At 40.8% G+C, this 18,280-nt stretch overlaps 1 pseudogene; it reads left to right on the top strand.

Moving 5' to 3' along the window:
* Positions 1-3,710: 3,710 nt before the first annotated feature.
* Positions 3,711-12,918, top strand: LOC120030271 (annotated as a pseudogene).
* The last annotated feature ends 5,362 nt before the right edge of the window (positions 12,919-18,280 follow it).

Raw genomic sequence — 18,280 nt, forward strand, 5'->3', positions numbered from 1 at the left:
CAATTTTTAAACTCTTCCAACAAAATTACCTCCCGGAGAGAGTTAAAATCAGTTACCTTGCTAGCAGCATGCCATTTATCAAACAGATTTCCCTTCTCTCTAGCAAATTCCACATAAGTCTTACTAGAAGACTTCTTATGAGACCTAAATCTCTGTCGGTATGCCTCAGGCACAAGCTCATAGGCGCGAAGAACAGTAGCTTTGACCACTTCATAATTTAAACTGTCTTCAAGAGGTAGCGCTGACAAAACCTCTTGGGCTTTACCAGTTAATTTACACTGAAGTAATAGGCACCATACCTCTTTAGGCCATTTCAAGGCTACGGCTATACGTTCAAATACACAAAAATAGGAGTCAACCTGACTCTCTGAACAAAGGTACTAAGGCAATCTGCCTACTAATGTCAAAAGTGTTGGGAGCTCTAGTTGGTGAGGAAGGCTCACTAACAGTCACTGCAGGAACGAAGGCTAGCCTCGCTGTCTCTGCCTCCAGTTCCATCTGGCGCATTTTTAACTCCATCTGCCGCTGTTCTCGTTCTTTTTCTGCCTCAATTTTACACATCTCCATTTTTAACTCCATCTGCCGCTGTTCTGCCTCAATTTTACACATCTCCAATTGGAGAGTCTCTCGCCTAATTTGGGCTCTCTCTTCCGCCTCCAGTTGGAACTGTATTGACCGGCCATCCCTCCTGGTATCACCGGTTGACTGTGGGGAGAGTGGATCAAAACGGGGCAATGTGGCTGGAGCTTTAGCCTCGCCCTCAGACACCACTGGGCTTAGAGGAGCAGCAACATCCCCTACAGGGGTAGTAGGCTCAGGCAGCGGTAATACAAGCACCTGTTCTTCCAACAAAACATTCAACACTAATTGTTTAACCTCCGCTTTAACTACATTCTGTGGAATCAATACTGAATAATGGTCAGCCAAGGTCATTAAATCAACTCTACGACACCTATCAAAAACCTCCCACGAAGGGTTATCCAAAAAGGACTTCAAATCAAATGTAGCCATTTTTAAATACTACACAGAGCCAACAAATAGCAAACACCAATTCTACTTTAGCTATAACGTTCAACACTGAACTAGACCACTAAAACAATCTGCACAAGCGGTATGGGTGTCAGTAATGACAGATCCCGGATGAGCCCCCACTTATGTTACGAATCCCTTCGGCCCGACAATCTAGGGGGGGATGGTAATGGGACCCGTAACACAACTCATGCAAATTATTATAGTGACAACGTAACAGTGAGAACAAAAATAACCACAGACAACTAAATTACTACCGTCAAACACTCAAGGTTTATTTAAAAACACACGGTAATGGGGGGAGCAGGAAAAGGGGCTGAGCGGGACCCAAGGAATGAAAGAATAATCCAAAAACACCCCTAAGCTAGACTAGCCTATTTCACAAACAGCTAACTAACTAACCAAAAATACAGGGGGTGGTCCGCCCAGTTTTAACTAGTGTTTATATAACAAAGTTTACCTACGGGTAGTGTATGCCCAAGGGCGACTTGTCTGGTTACCCCCTTTTCCCACCATCAAACAAACACTCAAACACCAAAACAATACTCACAGGTGGGGACAAAGTGACATGTAGATGCAAACCACACAAGCGATCTACAGACAGAAGGCATTTACAAAAGAGATTGAGCTGGGGAGAAAACAACTGACAGGGATTTTAAACCAAGGGAAAGGGACTGTGATTGGGTAAGGGAAAAGGAGCAGGTGTCTTCCGATTAGCGACTGATTGATGACTGATTGGGGAATGATTATTGTCACCTGTGAGTAGGGGAGAAGGAGAGAAAAGAAATACACAGGATACACACAGAACACTTGTATCCGTAACAGCTATATTGAGGGCGTTGTTGGACGTATACAGGTCAGAGTTCATCCAAAAGGAGACATACTCCAGTCCTGGGGCACAGTGTATCTTGTAAGGGCATGTTTTTTTATTTAACTAGGCAAGTCAGTTTCTTATTTACAATGACAACCTAGGAACAGTGGGTTAACTGCCTTGTTCAGGAGCAGAACGACAGATGTTTATCTTGTCAGCTCGGGGATTTGATCTAGCAACCTTTCGGTTACTCGCCCAATGTTCTAACCACTAGGCTACCTGCCACCCCAACAGTAGTACACTGTTAAAATGAAGTGTTTTGTAACACTAAAACTAGTGGCAACTAAGCTGTCACCACCTTAAAGACGACGAAACCTTAACTTGGCTGGAGTATTGAAACACATGGTTGTGAGGGTATTGGGGCAGATTTAAGATGTACTGAAACATTCATCCTGAGGGGTTCTCAAACATGACATGGTGTGTGGTAACACCACATAATTAAGAGTTGTGCAACACCTTTCAGAGTCTGGGCGCACAAACCCAGAAAAGGTTGAAAACACCTGGTGTTTCGAGTCCTGTGTAATGCAGAATTAGATCCTTCTTCTGGAGTTTCCAAATACTGTAAATGGGAGACCCTCATCTTATTGTATATTCCCTACTCTTATATGGTGTGCTGATAAACTCCTCATTGGTAATTCCAAAAGGTCAAATGTACCGTATTATGCTCAAACAAAGGACACAAGAAGAGATCGTTTTGTGAAAACACAAATTAAGTTTGTTCAGAATAATAATTAATGTGTACAAAATCACTTTTTCCAAGACATGATTTTGAAGCTTCAAATGCTTTGTCTTTTATTTGCAAATTATCAAATGACCAAAAATTAACAGGTCTTTCACATTTGTATATTGATAAAGTAAGTTCAACGATATTTGAGGTATTTATCACATTAATATTCTTCCAAATCAACAGAAATATGGCATTATATTTCACATTTATGGAAAATAAATACCGGCAATGAATGCTAATATTAGCAGTATCACTTATACAAAACTTGTTAGCAGTAGCGAGAAGGGCTTACCAAGAAAAACTTTCAAAAGGACAAATTTGAGGCAGAAAGGAGTTGGAGAACTCAACAAAACAAATGTAGAGATTCATTTCTTTATTTAGCTTACTTTAATCCATTGTACAGGAGGAGAACATGTGACTGTCGTTTCGATGTCCAGCTGACGTCTTCCTCAGTGACCTGACCATTGCACTTAGCTCTTATTTATAGCCTAGTTGCCCATTGAGTCAACAATGTAAGAAAATAATATGATTCAAGGTAAACGGCAAATTATAGCACAACAAAAATACTAAGAGAAATCATGTCTCTTAGGCCAATTTCAAAATAAATTATAAACTGGGTGGTTCGAACCCTGAATGCTGATTAGCTGTCAGCCGTGGTATATCAGACCGTATACCACGGGTATGACAAAGCATGTATTTTTACTGCTCGTTATGTTGGTAACCATTTTATAATAGCAATAAGGCCCCTCGGGAGTTTGTGGTATATGGCCAATATACTACGGCTAAGCGCTGTATCCAGGCACTCCGCATTGTGCCGTGCATAAGAACAGCCCTTAGTCGTAGTATATTGGCCATATACCAGACCCCCTTGTGCCTTATTGCTTAAGTATATACATAGGTGATATGTGAAACCGGAGACACAGAGACCCAAACAAAATCAAGGCAACATTATAGAACAAAAAAAATATTGTTTAGCCCATTAGGATCCAGGGTGTCTAAGGGGTACTACCAGAAGACCTCTGTTTTAGTTTACGTAAGATGCCACTTCCTCTTGGTGACATTTGTCTGTGTTCTATGGCTACAATGCGCAGGGAGGAAGGTGAGCCATGGTTGGCTTCTATGCAGTGGCGCGCAATATGAAAGAGGTCCTTGTTTTAATTACGAACGTCAGCCCAGAGCTCAATACGATCACCAGTCATCCATTATGTCCTGCCCTGAGTCTTTATATTCAGATGATGGTACATGGCATGGAAGGTTGTTCAGATGGATTGAATCACAGTACAGTTGAGTTAGATGCTTGGCTTTGGTTAGGATTGGTCAGTCGGTGGGTAACATAGTATGTATGTTTTTCTGCAGGGAGACAGAAATAGCAATAACAAGCAATAATGATAGTACATGAGTGCATAATTATGCTATAATATTAAGAAATTGCAATGTGAGTATACAATTTGTTGGAGCCAATTTGGGTGTATCTTGTATTATGGTCATTTTTGGGTAATTACACTCCAGATGCAGATAAATGGTGGTGGTAACACACCAGGGGATCTATAAACATACAGATGTTTGAAAGTATGGCATGTGTGGAGGGTGGGAGAGCTCACGGATCTTACCGCAATCAAACCAATGCAAATGAATGCAAGAAAACGCAAGAAACGCCAAACAAGATACAAAGGATCGCTACAGTCAACTCTACGGATCAACAGTCATTAATTAATTCATTTATTCAAGGTAACCACTATTGTTATGTTTGAGGTGCGTAAAGAACAAGTCTAATTGCTACCTTCCACTCACCTAGTGACATTGGCTACTTAGAATTCTTATATTTTTCCAAAGCAAATTGTCATAACAATTATTAAACATGAATAGAAATATGCAAAATGCCTACATGATTAAGCTATGCAAATATAGCAACAAGATAACAATATGAATACCACAATTAGGATGCAATAACATGTTGTGTGGTAGGCCAATGCTAGAACAGGCTAAATTGGAAGTGGTATTTCTTGTAGCATATAACATGTGGTGTGGTAGGCCAATGCTAGAACAGGCTAAATTGGCAGTGGTATTCAGTGTTTAACATGTGGGTCACACATCAAAGCTCATAAAGCTAGTAGGCAAACAGGCCTTCATTTGTATAAAAAAAACAAGTGGGTAAAGGGGTAAACAAGGACGTGTCAATTAATATAGCATCATGAAAACTGACACAATGCCCACTTAACCCAGAGCCACACCAATATGTCGGAGGAAACACTGCACACCTGGCGATGTGTCAGCATGCACTGTGCCCAGCCCACCACAGGAGTCGCTAGTGTGCAATGGGACAAGGACATCCCTGCCGGCCAAACCCTCCGAAGACCCAAATGATGCTGTAAAAATCGCTGGGTCAATTGTGCGCCGCCCCATATGTCTCCCGGTAGCGGCTGGCTGCGACAGAGCCTGGACTCAAACCCAGAATCTCTAGTGGCACAGCTAGCACTGGCACTACGATGCAGTGCCTTAGACCACTACGCCACTCAGGAGGTCAAAATTAGTCCTGTTTAAAAAAAAAATATTTGTAAAACATATGTACGAGTGACATTACATACAACTGCAACTTGAAAAACATTATAATCTTGTGGCTAGCAAGTAGCAACTAACGTCAGCTAAGCATAGCTAGTAATGTTAAGCACAAAGCCAGCCAGCTAATAAATTTAGCTTGCTTGCTAACAGCTTGAAACTGACTAGCTAATTAAATGTATGTTTTAATTATACATTTTCTAGTTAGCTAATTATAGGCCGAACATTTCTTTACCCCACTGAAGTTATTTATGTTCCTTCCTGGATTTTCCTTCATGGATGTCCTCTGTTTACATAGTACAATGTGAATCACCCATGCATTCTAGCTACCACTTGTTTACTTCTGGTTGCATGACACCCCTGCTCTCACCTGCCTAAATTCATGAAGGACTCACATACAGGGGAGGTGCACACAAATTTGCCTGTTTTTATACTTGACCATAGAGTTTGCTAGAGGGCACACCTGCCACGAATACCCTCTCTACACCTCCATGCCTCAGAATGGGTGAACTTTGAACGGTGCAGCAGCACAATGTTTGAAAGTCATTTGGCTTCTGATATTGGAGCCCAAGTTCCTCACACGGAATGTGGCTGTATGGTTGAGTGGGTAAAATTCCAAAGACATTTGCCATTTTACTGCCCCAGCATTCGGGGGTTAACTTCCCACTTCTGCCTGTCCACTTTCACTCGTTATCTGTCTCCTCCTGTTTCTAATCTGTCTAAAAAAAAAAGCACAGAAACAATAAAGGTGGAATTTCACATAAAGAATATTCTCTATTGGCACTATTTCAGATTTAACTAAGCATACTCCCGCGCAGGTTTTGCTAAAAAGCTGAGGGATGGGTCCGGAGAAACATAACCACTCTCAAATTCATAGACAGAGCTGTGGATGCAAGGACTGACCATCCATGACATAAAAATGATAGTTTTAACCATGTTTTACTGGGTTAATATACAGAGTTTGTTACATTTTCTTTGTTTACAAACATTGGAGATTTTGGATTTTGGATTCTGATGGGGTACTACAGTTTATAAGGCATTTATAAGTTATATTCTTCAAGAATCAATGGGTACATATCATTAATCCAAAAACTGATGTAGCCACTGCGGATTACCCCTTTAAGATAAGTGGATTTAACATGAATTGAAGTCCATGTTTTATTGATTCTATGTTAAGGCTACTTATCGCAAGTCTGAATCGGGCCCCATGTGCTCAGTGTAACAAGGGTGGTTCAGCAGAAGAGTGCAGTCCTGAAGACTGGCTAAGTGGACTAAGGCAGTGTTTTGACAAGAAGGAGACCCGGGTTCACATCCACCGCCTCATACGAATACCAATAAAGATGGCCCTGTTTACACATGTTACCTCTGATATAACTTACATATCCTTAAACATTTTGATTGTAACATTATTTTTAATCTCACAATGGGCCTGGCAATTGTGGCCTAAAATAAGTGACCAAGTCTACCTTTAAACTATTTATTTCCCAATGTCTTCTTTAAAACTGAAAGTCAACAATCAATATTTATGCAATGAACCAATTAGAAATTGAAAACAACTTCATTGAATGAGACACAGTCTGCCAAAACATTCCTTTTGTGTTTTGATGCTGCCTTTTACATGCACTGAAACACCAAAAAGTGTTTTCACAACACTCTCTTAAAAACAAAATTATTCAGATTTAAGTACTTTCATTCTGTTTTGAAATGCACTACATGGCTCGTCGAACATCTCATTCCAAAATCATGGGCATTAATGTGAAGTTGGTCACCCCTTTGCTGCTATAACAGCCTCCACTCTTCTGGGAAGGCTTTCCACTAGATGTTAGAACATTGCTGCGGGGACTTGCTTCCATTCAGCCATAAGAGCATTAGTGAGGTCGGGCACTGATGTTGGCCGATTAGGTCTGGCTCGCAGTCTGCGTTCCAATTCATCCCAAAGGTGTTTGACAGGGTTGAGCTCAGGGCTCTGTGCAGGCCAGTCAAGTTCTTCCAGAACGATCTCGACAAACCATTTCTGTACGGACCTCGCTTTGTGCATGGGGGCATTATCATGCTAAAACAGGAAAGGGCCTTCCCCAAACTGTTGCCACAAAGTTGGAAGCACAGAATCGTCTGAATGTCATTATATGCTGTAGCATTAAGATTTCCCTTCATTGGAACTAAGGAGCCTAGCCCAAATCATGAAAAACAGCCCCAGACCATTATTCCTCCTCCTCCACCAAACTTTACAGTTGGCTTTATGCATTGGGGCAGGTAGCGTTCTCCTGGCATCCGCCAAACCCAGATTCGTCCGTCGGACTGCCAGTTGATGAAGCGTGATTCATCAATCCAGAGAACGCATTCCCACTGCTCTAGAGTCCAATGGCGGCGAGCTTTACACCACTCCAGCTGACACTTGGCATTGCGCGTGGTGAACATAGGCTTGTGTGCGGTTGCTCAGCCATGGAAACCCATTTCATGAAACTCCCGACGAACAGTTCTTGTGCTGACATTGCTTCCAGAGGCAGTTTGAAACTCGATAGTAAGTGTTGCAACGGAGGACAGACGATTTTTACGCTCTGCATGCTTCAGCCCCTGGCTGTCCCGTTCTGTGAGCTTGTGGTGTCCTACCACCTCGCGGCTGAGCCATTGTTGCTCCTAGACGTTGCCACTTCACAATGACAGCACTTACAGTTGACCAGGGCAGCTCTAGCAGGGCAGAAATCTGACAAACTGACTTGTTGGAAAGGTGGCATCCTATGACAGTGCCACGTTGAAAGTCACTGAGTACGGGCCATTCTACTGTTTGTCTATGGAGATTGCATGGCCGTGTGCTCAATTTTATACACTTGTCAGCAACGGGTGTGGCTTAGCCGTGGGATTTAGGGGTGCTCCCTGAAAATAAAATAAAATAATTATATACACTACCTTTCAAAAGGTCACTTAGAAATGTCCTTGTTTTCCATGAAAACATACATGAAATTAGTTGCAAAATGAATAGAAAATATAGTCAAGATTTTGAATTGAAATAATAATTGTGTCCTTCAACTTTGCTTTCGTCAAAGAATCCTCCATTTGCAGCAATTACAGCATTGCAGACCTTTGGCATTCTAGTTGTCAATTTGTTTAGGTAATCTGAAGAGATTTCACCCCATACTTCCTGAAGCACCTCCCACAAATTGGATTGGCTTGATGGGCACTTCTTACTTACCATACGGTCAAGCTGCTCCCACAACAGCTCAATAGGGTTGAGTGTGACTGTGCTGGCCACTCCAATATAGACAGAATACCAGCTGACTGCTTCTTCCCTAAATAGTTATTGCATAGTTTGGAGCTGTGCTTTGGGTCATTGTTGTGTTGTAGGAGGAAATTGGCTCCAATTAAGCGCCGTCCACAGGGTATGGCATGGCGTTGCAAAATGGAGTGATAGCCTTCCTTCTTCAAGATCCCTTTCACCATGTACAAATCTCCTACCTTACCACCACCAAAGCAACCCCAGACCATCACATTGACTCCACCATGCTTGGCAGATGGCGTCAAGCATCTTTTCATTTTTTCTGCATCTCACAAATGTTCTTCTTTGTGATCTTAACACCTCAAACAGATTTGTCTGTCCATAACACTTTTTTTCCAATCTCCCTCTGTCCAGTGTCTGTGTTCTTTTGCCCATCTTAATATTTTATTTTTATTGGCCAGTCTAAGATATGGCTTTTTCTTTGCAACTCTGCCTAGAAGGCCAGCATCTCAGAGTCGCCTCTTCACTGTTGACGTTGAGACTGGCGTTTCGTGGGTACTATTTTTTATTTAATTTTTATTTATTTTTAGTGGTGGATCAGCTTAATATTGCGGAAAGAATGTTGCTTCCAATGTAATTGTCTGCATCATTTCCAATCCCCCATATTTTTGGGGTAAATATATATATCCATACACGTATGCATACATATACACATATATACATACACATACCTATATAGACATACATACTTTTTAAAGAATATACCTGTCACGATCGTCGTAACAATGAAGAGAGGAGGACCAAGGCGCAGCGTGATAACAGTACATCTTCTTTTTATTTGAAGACGAACACGAAACGAACACTGACAAACTATACAAAAACAACAAACGACCGTGAAGATATAGAACGAAAGTGCAGACACAAGCAACTAACGTAAAGACATAGACAATCACCCACAACCTACCTAATGACTATGGCTGCCTAAATATGGCTCCCAATCAGAGACAACGATAGACAGCTGTCTCTAATTGAGAACCAATCTAGGCAACCATAAACATACAAAAAACCCTAGACAATACAAAAACACATACATCCCCCATGTCACACCCTGACCTAACTAAAATAATAAAGAAAACAAAGATAACTAAGGCCAGGGTGTGACAATACCTTTATTATTATTCCCCGCAAACCCTACAACCGATCCCCCAATTGGAGTAAACTAATAAACACTTCTGCTTTTACCTTCAATTTATACATCTTATACACATTTTACAGACACAGTCTACTTTACAATAGTTCTGTCACGCCCTGACCGTAGAGATCCTTTTTATGTCTCTATTTTGGTTGGTAAGGGCGAGAGTTTGGGTGGGCATTCTATGGCTGGTGTTCTATGTTGTCTATTTCTTTGTGTTTGGCCGTGTGTGGTTCTCAGCTGTCTATCATTGTCTCTGATTGAGAACCATATTTAGGTAGCCTGTTTTCCCACTTTGAGTGGTGGGTGATTATTTTCTGTTTAGTGTTTTTCGTTACCTTACAGATCTGTTCGTTTGTCGTTTTGTTAGTGTTCATATTTATTAAAATAACGTATTATGAATAATTACCACGCTGCACCTTGGTCCTCTTCTCCTTCTCCCGACGACGTTCGTTACAGTTCTCTCTTGTTTGTTCTTAGTCCTTCCTCTATTTCTGATGTCCATCCAGTTTGATTTCCACTTGTAACTGTGCTATTTCACAAAGGCTCCGAACCTATACATATTTATTTTTTTTAATTCTTTTTCTCCCCAATATCGTGGTATCCAATTGTTAGTAGTTACTATCTTGTCTCATCGCTACAACTCCCGTACGGGCTCGGGAGAGACGAAGGTCGAAAGCCATGCGAGCACACAGTGCCATTTACCGAATTGAAGTAGATCAACTGCCAAATGCATTGCCAATGTGTTGCCAACACTGCCACTGCCTGGGTGGGGACACCCCACCGGAATCCCCACCGGATAGGTACAAGGTCGTCAAGGTTCTCATTAGCAGCTTTGAGAATTTCCTTGTATATTATGCTCTCCCTTTAGGGGGCTTTGGCTTTGCAGGACCAACCCTGCCAAGCAGGCTCAGAATCTTGAGTGGGCAGTGCTGCTCTTGGTCTCTGACCTCATTTTGGCTGCATACAGACCGCTTACAGCAGGCACATAAAACAGTTAGGGACTTCTCCTTAGTATCTGGGTCATTCAGGTGGGTGTCTAGGGTATAGGGCCATGGACCGTACCATTAAAATAGGATAATAAATAAATAATTAGATATAATTTATAAAATGTAGTTCCCCATGATAGGACAATAAATATAATTCATTATAAAAGTATATCCATCATCTGAACAACATTGAAAGCCCTCTCATACCCTGGCTCACAGCAATACATTGGCTCTGGGATATGCAACCATTTCATTACTCACTCACTCAACTTTCCAAACATAACAAATCAAATCAAAAATAAACACACACCACACCATCCACACATACTGTGCCTTCTGTTTACTTAGTTTTTATCTTCACTATGTTGAATTAGTGCTTGTGTCTTCAATTAGTTTACTTAGTTTTTATCTTCACTATGTTGAATTAGTGCTTGTGTGTTCAATTAGTTATATGTGAAGATATATAGAAAAGCTATATTTTTTATTGTATTGTTACAATCCATAACCGGGCTAGAATTGTGTTTATTTCCCTCGTCTATGAGAACTTTGTAATTTTTTAAATAACCATGAATAATTTGTGTCTTTGTGTCTCTGAACAACTGGTTATCAACATATAGTTTATCAACGACGAGAGCTACTCGATTCGCTTATAATCTTAGTAAAAGTTTGTTATTAAATCTGTGAAGCACAAACCCTTATTTTATAGATGACATATCAGAACATGGGCAAATGCCAGATGGGCTGGTCCATTTTTTTTAATCCTCCACCCCCTCCCTCTTCCCTCTCTGAGGACGACTTTGTCAACCACTTTGAAAAAAGGTTGACGACATCCGCTATTCATTCACTCAGCCTATTGAGTCCACTGGTTTCACTCACACAGAACTACCCTAGGCCTTGGCCTCTTTCTCCCCTCTCTCTCTCCAGACGTCATCCTTCGAATAGTGAGGTCTGGCCGCCTGACAACCTGCCCGCTTGACCCCATCCCCTCCTCCCTTCTCCAGACCATCTCTGGAATCCTTCTCCCATTCCTCACTTCCCTCATCAACTCAGCCCTTACCAATGGTTGCGTCCCCTCTGACTTCAAAATGGTCTGAGTTGCTCCCCTCCTCAAGAAACTAACACTCGACTCATCTGACGTCAAAAACTATAGACCTGTATCCCTTCTTTCTTTTCTTTCCAAAACACTTGAGCGTGCTGTCTCTGATCAACTTTCTCTTTATCTTTCTCAGAACGATCTTCTTGACCCTAACCAGTCAGACTTCAAGACGGGTCACTCAAACGAGACTGCTCTTCTCTGTGTCGCTTAGGCTCTCCGCACTGCCAAAGCTGACTCTCTCTCCTCTGTTCTCATCCTCCTAGATCTATCAGCTGCCTTCGACAACGTGAACCATCAGATCCTCCTCTACACCCTCTCAGGGCTGGGCGTCTAAGGCTATGCACACTCTTGAATTGCATCCTACCTGGCAGGCCACTCCTACCAGGTGACATGGAGAGGATCTGTGTCTGCACCACATTCTCACACTACTGGTGACCTCCAGGGCTCAGTTCTAGGCCCCCTCCTCTTCTCTCTAAACACCAAGTCACTCGACATCGTCATATCCTCACATGGTCTCTTCTATCACTGCTATGCGGATGACACTCAACTAATTTTCTCCTTCCCTTCTTCAGACACCCAGGTGGCGATACATATCTCTGCGTGCCTGGTAAAAATCTCAACTTGAATGTCAGCCCACCACCTCAAGCTCAACAGGATGGAACTGCTCCTCCTCCCAGGGAAGGCCTGCCTGCTCAAAGACCTCTCCATCACGGTTAACAACTCCAGTGTCGCCCTCCCAGAGTGAAAAGGACCTTGGCGTGACCCTGGACAACACCCTGTTGTTCTCTGCAAACATCAAAGCAGTGACCCGCTCCTGCAGGTTCCATCTCTACAACAGCCGTAGAGTACGATCCTACCTCACACAGGAAGTGGCGCAAGTCCTAATCCAGGCGCTTGTCTGGACTAGCGCAACTCGATGTTATCGGTGCTCGCCGCTTGTGCCATTAAACCCAGAATACTGCAGCCCGCGTGTTTTCAACCTTCCCAAGTTCTCTTATGTCACCCGCACACTCCACTGGCTTCCAGTCGAAACTCGCTTCCACTACAAGAACATGGTGCTTACCTACGGAGCAGGAAGAGGAACTGCACCTCCCTACCTTCAGGCTATGCTCAAACCCCACTCCTCAATCCAAGCACTCCATTCTGCCACCTCGGGTCTCTTGGCCTTCCCACCCCTACAGGAGGACAGCTCCTGCTCAGCCCAGTCCAAGCTCTCTGTCCTGGCACCCCAATGGTGGAATTAACCAGCACCTGTCCACCGCTTGTTCCTCTTCATCTCCCTACAGTGCAGAGGCATCAGTTATATTTCACATTGTGTCAACATAATTGAATGTTCATGTATTTTGGAGTAGATTGTCCTTTTTTTTTTTAAGTCCCCAGAAGTGGCCTTCTCACAGCCGTTCTACAAATGTCTCCCCCTCCACATTTGCCACCACTGAACTGCTAGTGTGTATGAATTTTTCATTCATAATAGTTGTAAATTACAGATTCTTATGTAGTAAGACTTGTTTATTTATTATGTAAGTATGTTTATCAAGATCAGTGTGTACAGTACATTTTCTTCAGAAAGTATTCACACCCCTTGATTTTTCCCCATTTTGTTGTGTTACAAAGTGGGATTCAAATGTATTAAAATATACATATTTTGTAAACGAGCTACACAAAATACTCTGTAATGTCATTTGAGAATGGATGACAAATAAAAACTAATATATCTTAATGTCACGTTCCTGACCTGTTTTCCATTGTTTTTGTATGTGTTTAGTTGGTCAGGGCGTGAGTTGGGGTGGGCATTCTATGTTATGTGTTTCTATGTTGGGTTAAATGTGTTGCCTGATATGGTTCTCAATTAGAGGCAGGTGTTTGACGTTTCCTCTGATTGAGAACCATATTAAGGTAGGCTGTTCTCACTGTTTGTTTGTGGGTGATTGTCTTCCGTGTCTGTGTATGTCGCACCACACGGGACTGTTTCGTTTTCGTTCGTGTATGTAGTCTGTTCCTGCGTTCTTCGTGTTATTATGTAAGTTCGTTTGTTCAGGTCTGTTGACTTCGTTTATTGTTTTGTAGTTTGCTCAAGTATATTTTTGTCTTCGTTATTATTATTAAAATCATCATGTATTCCACCTACGCTGCATTTTGGTCCAATCCTTCTCGCCTCTCCTCATCCGAGGAGGAGGAAAAATATGACGACCGTTACACTTAATTAGATGAGTATTCACCCCCTGAGTAAATACATGTTCGAATCACCTTTGGCAGATAACAGCTGTGTCTTTTTGGGTCTCAATGGGTTTTGCACACCTGGGTTGTACAATATTTGCCCATTATTATATTTTTTAATTCTTTAAGCTCTGTCAAGTTGGTTGTTGATCATTGCTAGACAGCCATTTTCAAGTATTCTCGTCCTGTTAAAACTAACAGCTCAAAAACTACATAGAATCTGGGATTAATGTGTACATCACCGGTTAGAGGAAAACTTGTAGAAGATACCTAGCTACATTTTGAAGCGTTGCATTTTGATTCAAGTGGGTCGCCAATACATTAAGTGTAATGAAACATTTTGTTTCTTAATCACTTCCATTGATATCACTTTGAAATCAATAGAATATGGGGCAAACATTTGGGATGTATGAGCTGTTTATACTAACATTATTCGCTGAAAGATGTCCAATGGCTCTATCGGACAAGGACAACCATATCTATGTGATGCGTATTTGATTCATCTAAAAAGTTAGTGCCTCGTGAAAAAGATTAGAAAATAATGTCCCTAAAACTGCCTGAATAATAGTACTTTTACGCTGATCTGCTCACTTGTGGGCAACAACATCCAAACTGGATAATAACTAAAAACAACTTTTTAGACAAACCCTACCAATGCAGTCAACACCAAAACATGCCGGAGAGTAAAAACAATGGAGAACCAAACTCTAAAAGAAAACTTACGAGACTCTTCGACTGACACGGATGACCTATAATCACCACCCTGTACGGTAAGCGTGGAAACCGAACTGCTAAAATCTATAAATGATAAATTAGGAGTGCTTCAGTTAGTCTGTTAAACTATACAAGAGAAAAAAATAAACTAAAAAGTTGAAGGGTACAGTCAATGTTATCGAAGCTGACGATAATGAACCTAAAAAGAGAACAAGAATTCCTACTTGATATACAGACCAGATTAATGCGGGAAAATCTGGTGTTTACCGGAATTAAAGATGATGAAGGTGAAGATCCAGGGAGTGTGGTGAAATAATTCATGGCTAAAGCTCTGCAGATCCCAGGCGATACTGTCGACCAAATTAAACTTGAATGCGCACATCGTTTCAGACAGATAGGACATCAATACAAGTGGCCAATCGTTGACAAATGTGCATCCTTTAAAGATAAAATAGTGGTTAAAAGCCTGGACAAAGGACTCACCTTCTTTTAAAATATGCTTGAACGATTAGTTCCCGAAGATAATAGCAGAACGACGCAAAGTGATGTATCCATTCTTCAAAGACAATAGACTAAAATAGTCGACATTGATAACCAACTGTTCCGAGACACCAAGACCACATGGCTATTCTAAATAAAATGGAACATCAAACACTATCAATGGTAGGGATTGTACTACATAAAAAAAGATATAATAATAATAATACAACAATTAATAAACTATAAATACACTATAATATTGAAGTTAGGGAATGTTGTAAAATAATTTGTATTCTATTTTTTATGTATAGTATTTATAAATAAATAAAATATAGGACAATTCATGAAATAATAAATCCCCAAATACAAGGAACTAAAACACAAGTACCCAAAGCCCAAAATCAGGCAGGAATCAACAAGGTAGAAATAAACAAATAAACACAGAGTGCAGGTGTGTTTGTTAGATGGGATGACTGTGTTTCGTGTGATTGGAAAAGTGTGATGAGTTAATAAGTGAGTAAGGAAAATGGTTGCAAATGCCAGAGCCCATGTGTGTCTGCGAGCAGGAGTTGTGACAGAGCGAGTCTTCACTTTTGCGCAGATATGGGATATACATTTTTAAATACAAATCTAACGTTTGTTTAATTTTGTCCTATCATGATGGAATGGTGCCAACCTTATATCCTAGACACCCACCTGAGCGACCCACCCACTAAGGAAAAGTCCTTATAGGCCTACTGCAAGTAGCCTATGCAGCCATGACAGAAAGGTGAATGCAGTCAGAGACTAGGGTCGATCTATGGATGGAAGGGAGAAAGGGGCAGAGGTGTTTGTTTGGGAGGGGTGGGGTGAGTGAATGTATGGATCAATCATTTGTTGACAAAAATGTAGAATTCCTCCTGCCAGCCCTTGTTATAGGTAACAATCATTCATAGAAGTGCTTATATTATTACGCATATTATTAGTCAATTGTGGGAATAAATTAAGATATTCAAGAGTTTTATACATAGAATATACTGTATATATATTTTTTTCTAATAACTAGATGCAGTACAACCGAGGCGAAGGTGTTGGGAATTCTGTTGGCTGCGATTCTGGTTCTGTACTGTAGGTTGCACCATGTGCTCTTTTTAATGGATGGGCCCCTCTCTTAAAGGCCCTAGGATCCAAGTGTACAGGGATGGTCAACCAGACACTGGGATGACAACCAAACTTGGGATGGGAGTTTTTGCGAGTGGAATATATGGGTGGGACAATTAGAGGTTTACTTAGTCGCAGCAAGAGTATGGTTAACAGTGCAAATATCATGGTACTGCTATATGGACACTCAATTATCATGGTACTTCTTAATGTTAAGTTTACTAAACAGATAGTATGGTAAGTATAATTAAAACTTGTATCTCATTATGGGAAGTGGTGAAATAAGTATAGCTAGTTATAATTGTAATGGCTTAGACAATAAGAAAAGAGGATCAGTCTTTACCTGGCTAAAAGAGAAGACATATAATATATATTGTTTACAGGAAACTCATTCTACACCTTTAGATGAAGTTGTATGGAAAAAGGACTGGGGAGGTGAAATATATTTCTCCCATGGGCAAAGAAACTCAAAAGGGGTGATGATATTAATTTTAAAAAATTATCCGAATGTGCAAATTGTTCAAACAGATCTGCAAGGAAGGTGGATCTTTTTTAAAATGGTATTGGGAAAAAATAAGAATCCCGCACACTGTTCTTGCTAGTATCACTGCTTTACGTATCAGCCTCAAGGCCTTTGTCAGAGCGTTTTTAATTCGCACCTTTATGTTGACAGTTCCCCACCCACATCCGTTCAATGCATCAAATGGGGAAGGAGTATAAGGAAAACAAACATATGTTACCAAATAAAACAATGTGCATTTCATAAGTATTCTAAGAATTCGAATAAAGTTTGTACATAAAACGTATTAAACAAGATTGTGAAATCACAATGAGGACAACGACCTATCAAGTAAGTTTTCATAAATCATTGGGTATAGTGCAAGAACAAACGTCAGAGTAATCTGAAGTAGTGGCATTAATTCATGTTCACATTTACAACATAACATGCATTTCATCATTAAGACCTTTTGTGTATAATGTCTGGAGGGTGAAAATCCAAAAACATTATCTTTTGCTCAGAGTATTATTTATATCACCTCCCCTGATATTTTGACTTTCTCTATGCCACAAAATCTAAAAGGTAGACATGTCATGTTTTAGGTCATTAAAATGTACTGCGACTGGATAATCCCTGTCGTTTCTCCCTATTGAACTTTTATGTTCACTAATTCTCTGTTTGACAGAACGAGAGGTTTTTACCTACATAACACAGCCCACATGGACATTTAATCATAGAGATAACATGGGTGGTGGAGAACGTCATAATGTCATTTATTTGGAATAATGTCATTTATTTTCCTGTGTATGTGGGTGGCAGAAATATTCACACTTCGTCATATTGTTGCAATGTGCGCAACCTCTGCATTTATAGTTACCATTCAGGAAGAGGGCGTAAAATAATCGGGTTTATTTTCTTTTGTGGCCGGCAGTTGGCATGGACCAATATGTCGCGTAAATTGGGACTTCTCCTATATACAATAAGTGGTGGGTTCTTAAATTCAGCTGGCAGAGCTGGGTTCGATGATAAAACATGCCAGTGTTTCTTGACAGCATCTCCCACTTTGCGTGAGTTCAAAGTATATGTAGTGGTGAACATTACAGAGATAAACAGATTTGGCTCATTAATCTACAGTGCCTTTGGAAATTATTCAGACCTCTTGACTGTTTCCACATTTTGTTACGTTACAGCCTTATTCTAAAATGTATTAAATAAAACAATTTCCTCAGCAATCTACACACAATACCTCATAACGACAAAGCAAAAACAGGTTTAGAATTTTTTCTAATTTATTAAAAACAAAAAACAGAAATACCTTATTTACATAACTATTCAGACCCTTTTGCTATGAGACCCAATTACAACTTGATTGGAGTCCACCTGTGGTAAATTCAATTGATTGGACATGATTTGGAAAGGCACACACCTGTCTACAAAAGGTCCCACAGTTGACAGTGCATGTCAGAGCAAAAACCAAGCCATGAGGTCGAAGGAATTGTCCATAGAGCTCTGAGACAGGATTGTGTCCAGGCACAGATCGGGGGAAGGGTATCAAA

This window comes from Salvelinus namaycush, chromosome 36 (assembly GCF_016432855.1).
Source record: "Salvelinus namaycush isolate Seneca chromosome 36, SaNama_1.0, whole genome shotgun sequence".
NCBI lineage: Eukaryota > Metazoa > Chordata > Actinopteri > Salmoniformes > Salmonidae > Salvelinus > Salvelinus namaycush.